Source organism: Myotis davidii, unplaced genomic scaffold, assembly GCF_000327345.1.
Source record: "Myotis davidii unplaced genomic scaffold, ASM32734v1 scaffold107, whole genome shotgun sequence".
Classification (NCBI taxonomy): Eukaryota; Metazoa; Chordata; class Mammalia; order Chiroptera; family Vespertilionidae; genus Myotis; species Myotis davidii.
In genome coordinates, this window is record NW_006383012.1 from 5212694 (window position 1) to 5219488 (window position 6795).

The 6795-nt window shown below is 36.6% G+C and overlaps 1 protein-coding gene across 1 annotated transcript in view; it reads right to left on the reverse strand.

Annotated features, from left to right (window-relative positions):
* The window catches only part of CCDC186 (coiled-coil domain containing 186), a 37178-nt gene that overhangs the window by 30052 nt on the left and 331 nt on the right, over positions 1-6795 (reverse strand). The window lies entirely within an intron of this gene.

Consider the following 6795-nt stretch of genomic DNA (forward strand, 5'->3'; position numbering starts at 1 on the left):
CATGTCTCCTACAATTATATCTTCCTTTCTACTGTCACTGTTCCTACATGCAACCCAATCTAGGCCTGACCACTTCATATAAGGACACTTGAATTGTTGGTTTCTCAATCTCACTCCATTCGTCCCTCCTGTTTTCCTTCCTGCAACTCCAAGTGGAGAAGCAAGGTTGATTAAAGGGCAAGTGGCTTGAGACAACACTAGGACAAGTGTCACTCAATCCAGAGAAGGAGTGGAAGTTTGTAATATTGGCTCTGCAAAAAAAAAACAACAAAAAAAAAAACGGGGAACAGAAGGGCCCCATGAATGGCAGAAGGGGTCAAGAAGCTACAACATCGCCCCTAAAAATACCCACACACATCACCTCCACAGAGCCCACCATCAAATGCAACCAGATGAATTAGAGTAAGGTCAGGGCTATCTCTTCCCTCTTTAAAGGTTTGGGTAATGAAAACTCTGCCCCCACTGACTGGTCTTCCCTCTACTCCAAAACGGCTAGTTAGAGAAAGGAAAGGGAACATATTTTAGAGCCAGATTATACCTCCTCTTCAAGCCGCTGGGAACCTTTCTTTAGGAAGAAAATGTGAGTTTTTAAAAATTATTGAAACCTGGCTTGATTTCTGGAATGAGTTTTCTCTAGTAACCAAAAGTTGCAGAAAAGTTATGTCACCAAACCAACGTATTATTAAGGAGCAGCGCTTCAGAGGGAAGTGAAGGGAGATGGGGGCATTTTGCACAGTATGATTGGAGACCCCTTGAGGAAAAAACCCACAAAAGCATTTCATGTTCATATTTCAGAGCTGTGATTCCTCCAGTAAACCAGTTGTACGACTTTTCCCATCTTATCTCTCAACACATTCCTAAAAGCCTAGTACTTCACTATCCTCTCCTAGTCCCTGACTAGTCTACTCACAATTCCAACTGCACACTAACCTTCCCATGGCTGCTCCCATCCAGAATGTCCTTTCCTTTCTTCTCCCCAGAGCCTAATTATATTTAAAGAACTGATTCTAACGCCACATCTTCCTCCAAATTCTCCCTCAGTACAAGTACAAAATTCTCTCTCAGGAAAATGAAAACATACTGCATTTATACTCATCAAGCAGAGTCAGAGCCTTCCTTGTGACATTCTTGCACTCGCGAGGAGGAACCTCCCTCTGAACTGAATCAAACTTCTTAAATCTCAAACAACAGTAATAAGTAGGTAAATAAATCTAACAAATGTATTCTCTACTGCATTTACACTCATTCCTACAAATGCTATTCCATTGTTCTCAATGAGAGTGGGACCCCCTGGGTTTACACAATAATCTGGGGAATTGAACAGCATTCAGTGGACGAGAACCAGATTGTAAGGAGACTTGTAATGTGCAAGACAGCACAGAACAACAAAAATTTGTCTCATTCTGCTGGATATTTATCTAGGTAAACAAACAAACAAAAGTCCCTGATTTTATGATTTTCTCAGCTGAGACAGTTTTACCATCCTCCTCCTGTAAATTACAGACTGCTTAGTTTAACCTCAAAAGACAAGTACTTTCTATAGTGTTGCTCAGTAATATGCCCATGATCTTTGAAAAAGTCTTCATATAACATGGCATCTGATAGCCACTTAGCTTTCAAACTTAGTTTCCTGATGCTTAAATGGAGGCAAAAGGAAAAGGAAGGGTTAATGAAGATCCATGTGTATACATGTAACAACGCTATCACCAAGGATTAAATAACTATACAAGAATGGTGAGGGGAGTGGGACCACGATGAGTCTGATTATGTCCATGATTAACCAGGGGAAGAAAAACAGCTGAGTCCTCTTGTGGGCCTCCAGTTGGTAGTGCTGATGTAGACCAATCTGTTTGCTGTCCAAGTCTCTTCGGGAGTTGGGGGAGGAAATATTGCCATCAAAGCTACTGAGGATTGAATAATCTAGAAGTAGATTAAAGAGGGAGGATGTAAAACTAGACACTTGTTTACAACACTGGTTTAATAAGTGCTTGTATAAATTAAATTAACACTCATTTAGATATAGTGATTACAATTAAAGTTACAATATCTTTTGCTTTTTGATGTAAAAAGTAACAGTTATCTGACTTTTAGCAGCTATAGCTCATTAGAGGAAAATACTGTAGTATTTACAACTTAGCACAGTCATAAAATCCTCTTAATTCAGCACCTTTTCCCCCAGAGCTGTTTGTTTCTGACACAGTACTACAGGACCAATTCACACTTCTAAATTGTTTCAGTGAAGTGAGAACTGGTTTCGCTCTTACTGGAGCTCATCAGCTGTAGGCAACTGGTCAAGAAACATTTTTTATTTGCCTCAAGCCAACCATTATCCACCTTGGATTTTATTTCTTCATGAAAGAACTCACATTTCTACAAAATTATTCCCATACAAGAGCCATATAAATGAAAACACTGTCTTTAACAGGTTTGTTTTCCCGGTAAATTAGCAGTATAAACAACAAAAAACTTAAGCATATTCAATACATTGCAAATACAAATGAATCCAATCCACAGATTTTGGTAAAAGGCCTCATACAAAAGTATCGTCAGAAATACATTCCAAACTAGAAGGTAATTCATTCACAAATATGAATTGAGCGTGTATTATGTGCAGAGACTGTTCTATATTTTAGGAGCATAGCAATAAATAAAAATCTTTTATGGAGATTACATTCTGATATAGTGGAGCAATATATAGAAGCTCTATGTTAAATTTCTTACTCTTGGTGTTTACAGTATTTTAATTTGAAGATCTATCAATGCTATCTAGCTTCATGAGTGTTTTTTAACACACTGTGATGGATCACGATAATTCTTGCTTGATATTACAGAGATTTACAAAGTATCATACTTTAGAAAGATATTAGCTTATAAGAACCTGTAATAAATAACTTCAAAATGCAATGGGTATTTGATTTTAAAGCCTGCCTTTAACATTTATGTAAACATTTTTTGTACTCGTTCAATAGAAACTTATCTGTAAAGCTAGCAATAAAACTACTGGTCCACAATGTGTTAAGTCCAACGGAAAAATCTGACTCAGTTCAGCATATTATTTACAACTACAAAATTTTAAATTACAAACTATACCATTTGAGTCTCAAATAATATCAGCTATATATTTTTCAAATACTGTCCATTAAGATAAGCAAGTAAAGCCTGTGAGAGGATTCTGTTCTTCAATGTAATGATTTACCATCCTTTTACAGACAAGTACATTAAAAAGGTTTTTACATAGTCCCCAAATAAACTTTGAAAGCAGCCGAATCAAATGAATAGTTATCTTTCTGACCAACTCTAACAAGGTTCTGATATCACAATTAAAGTCAGAAGCAAAAAATGATATCAAAAGACACCTGTAGCCCAACATAATCTGATCTCAACCCCTAAGTAAATGATTTTTAATAGTATTCACTTTAAAAGACAAACACTTTCCTGGATAAAGTTTTTAAAAATAGAATAAAATAATAGAACAGAAAAGAACCTGTATAAGAAACATAAAAACACTGCTTCACATGAAAATATTTGACACTGAAGTTCACAGAAGGTGAATTTATGAAAATCAAATTCTACTTTTAAAAGAGCTGGCTACTACCAAGAATTCCAGATTAGTCTGATCAAAAGGAAGAAATATTTTGTAAAGTAGTCACAATGTAATTAAGCTTTTGGGTAAAATTTAACTTTATAATATTGGATTTCCTTTACATGAAATATAATCACTAGATTTTTAAAGCTGGCTTTAGTCCACCAGATTAAAATGTATGTCATATGAGGCCAAGGTCAATTATCCCTGTAGGGGTTTGTTAACCTTTGCACCCAAGACTCAGGGCAGGGTGCATTTTTTGATATATGCATTATATCACAAATAGATGTTAAAAACAGACTCAAGGCAATCGGTGCAGCAGGATCCCTCACACCATAGTACCAAATGCCGCGACAGAACACCTGGAGAAAGAAATTATGGTTCATTAAGATTCCAGGAAAACGAGGTAAGTGGACACATCATATATCACATTATCAAGTTATATGTCATATTATCAGCTTGGCATCTTAGATCAAGGCAATTTTATATATTTCTAATAGTAACTTTTAAAGCAGAAAGTTATAAATATAGAAATCTTACTTTGAGGCTGCTTGTATAAAACTCACAATCGAATTTTAATAAGTCAAGGAAAACATTAAGTATTTTCCACTAATTATTTTCCCCAAAAATCTGAAAACTAAAAGGAGGAAAAAATTAACTACAGTTCTTTTCAAAAAGAAAGGCTAATAACCTAAAAAAAGAAAGAAAAAGAAAAAAGATAAGTAATAAGTGTGCCTTACATTATGGAGTTCTGATTGTTTAAATTTTGAAACCACCTTTGGCCTGGGCTTGATTAATTTGATATGATGTAGTTTACCAAAAAATCAAATTATTCATGTCTTTTAATGTCAGACAAATCCATTCACAATCCAATCAACAGTTTCCTTTTCTGGGTTTGATTTCCTCTTCATATCTATTGCTCTTTCACCCCAATATTTTTCCTTTTGTTTACTTCTTAGCCCAACTATTTAAAATCTCAGTAACTGAGAGATAAAGTTTAAAGGACAAATTTGAAATAATGATAAGATTAGAGGGTTATTTGTAAATTTCAATTATCTATGTTCCCACTGTTGCCCTGAAATAAATATTAAGTATAACATTCAGTATTAAGTAACATTCAGTATTGTAATTAAGTATTACAATACTATAAGCTGTGTTTTATTTATGAAAAATGTGAGAATTGATTTTAGTTATTTAAAGCTAGAGATAAGAGATAAAAGAAAAATCTAAACTTTATTCAAATAAAAATAACAGAATTTAAGGATTCTTTTTTTGTTTTGTTAATCCTCACCTGAGGATATTTCTTCCATTGATTTTTAGAGAGGCTGGAAGAGAGGGAGGGAGACACATTGATTGGTTGCCTCCCAACTGCACACCAACCTGGACCAGCAGGGACTTGAACCTGCAACTCAGGTACACGCCCTTGACCTTGCCAGGAATCAAACCTGTGACCCTTCCATGTGCATGCCAACACTCTAACCCAGGGGTCCTCAAACTACGGCCCATGGGCCACATGCAAATATAAATATTGTATTTGTTCCCGTTTTGTCTTTTTACTTCAAAATAAGATATGTGCAGTTTGCATAGGAATTTGTTCATAGTTTTTTTTAAAACTATAGTCCGGCCCTCCAACGGTCTGAGGGACAGTGAACTGGCCCCCTGTTTATAAAGTTTGAGGACCCCTGCTCTAACCACTGAGAAACACAGGCCAGATGAAGGATTCTTTAACATGTAACTGTTCCATGAATTAGTGCAGATTACTAGCCATTCTTCAAAGGCAAAGATGATTTTTCTAAGTCTGTAAATAAGGCTGCTTTGTCCTATCATTTCTCCCTAAAGAATGAGAATACTGCTGCACTGTTCTACCTTCCCTCCACCATGTCAGCATATAGCTGTAAGATGTTTTTAAATTAAATATACTAAGCAATCATCATTAGCTGTGCTGTCATTGTATCGCATCAAAAAGCAACTCTTGAGTTTATGGGTAAAGGAATAAAAGGTTATAGAGTGGTTACTGTGCTATACCACCCCTTTTGCGTTAGCAATAAATAAGACACTGACATGCCCATGACACTGCTTAAAGAAATCTCCAAGTTTACATGCAGGTATTCTGAATTAGACACGGTCCTAAAAATAAAATCAATCTCAACACAATCCATGCATTTCTGGGGAGTAAAAGCAATACGTATAAACACATGCAGGGCATTTCCAGGTAGATTCCTCAGTAATTATACATGCTTGTCTGTTACAATGTAAAAGAGGAGTTTTAATTCTTTAAATTCTGCAAGATTTGTGAATTACTCAATACCATGACCGAATCTGAAATAACATGAAAAGACCATAAGGGAAGGGGGAAAAGAACGAGGCAATCATCCCTGTTTTCTATTTGAGTAACGATGAATAAAGAATTGAAAAGTAGCTGTACAGAGGGAGCAGTAAACTTGATACACAAGCAGCTAGTTCAGTTTCACTATCAACGCCTTTAGAACCTTAATCTTTCCCACAAGATCAACACTGCACATATCAAGGTGTCCTTAGCAGTTGGGAAGGCTACACCCACTGGCATACCTAAACATTTAATAGATCTTTTTTTTTTTTCCTGAATGACTAACCAGCACACCTTTTGAAACACTGTTCCAATGATTTACTGCACATTTTCCTTAGAAAAACTCCCAGTCTATCTTTTGGAAGAAATAAAAAAGCTGGGCATCAAGGGACCGTGACACAGGTACCGAGAAAACGACCAAAATGCCTGGGACCCGATGGCATATTTTTACTATTCTGTCGGATTCATGGGTAAAAAAAAATATGCCATCGGGTCCCAGGTATTAGAAAGAGGCGGTTTCTAATACCAACGTTTTGACTCCAAAGGCAGGTCTCTTTCCTCTAAACAAAATGAAGATATGAATATTGGCTGTACTTAGTAAACTGTTAACAGCTGAGCAACCCCCACACCTGCAGGGTTCCCCAGGATCGCACTGCGGGACCCGTAGAAGGTGCCTTCCCATGGCACAGGTTCCAGCGGTTCTCAACCTGTGGGTCGCGACCCCTTTGGCGGTCGAACGACCCTTTCACAGGGGTCTCCTAAGACCATCCTGCATATCAGATATTGACATGACGATTCATAACAGTAGCAACATGACAGTTATGAAGTAGCAAAGAAAATAATTTTATGGTTGGGTCACAACATGAGGAACTGTATTTAAAGGGCC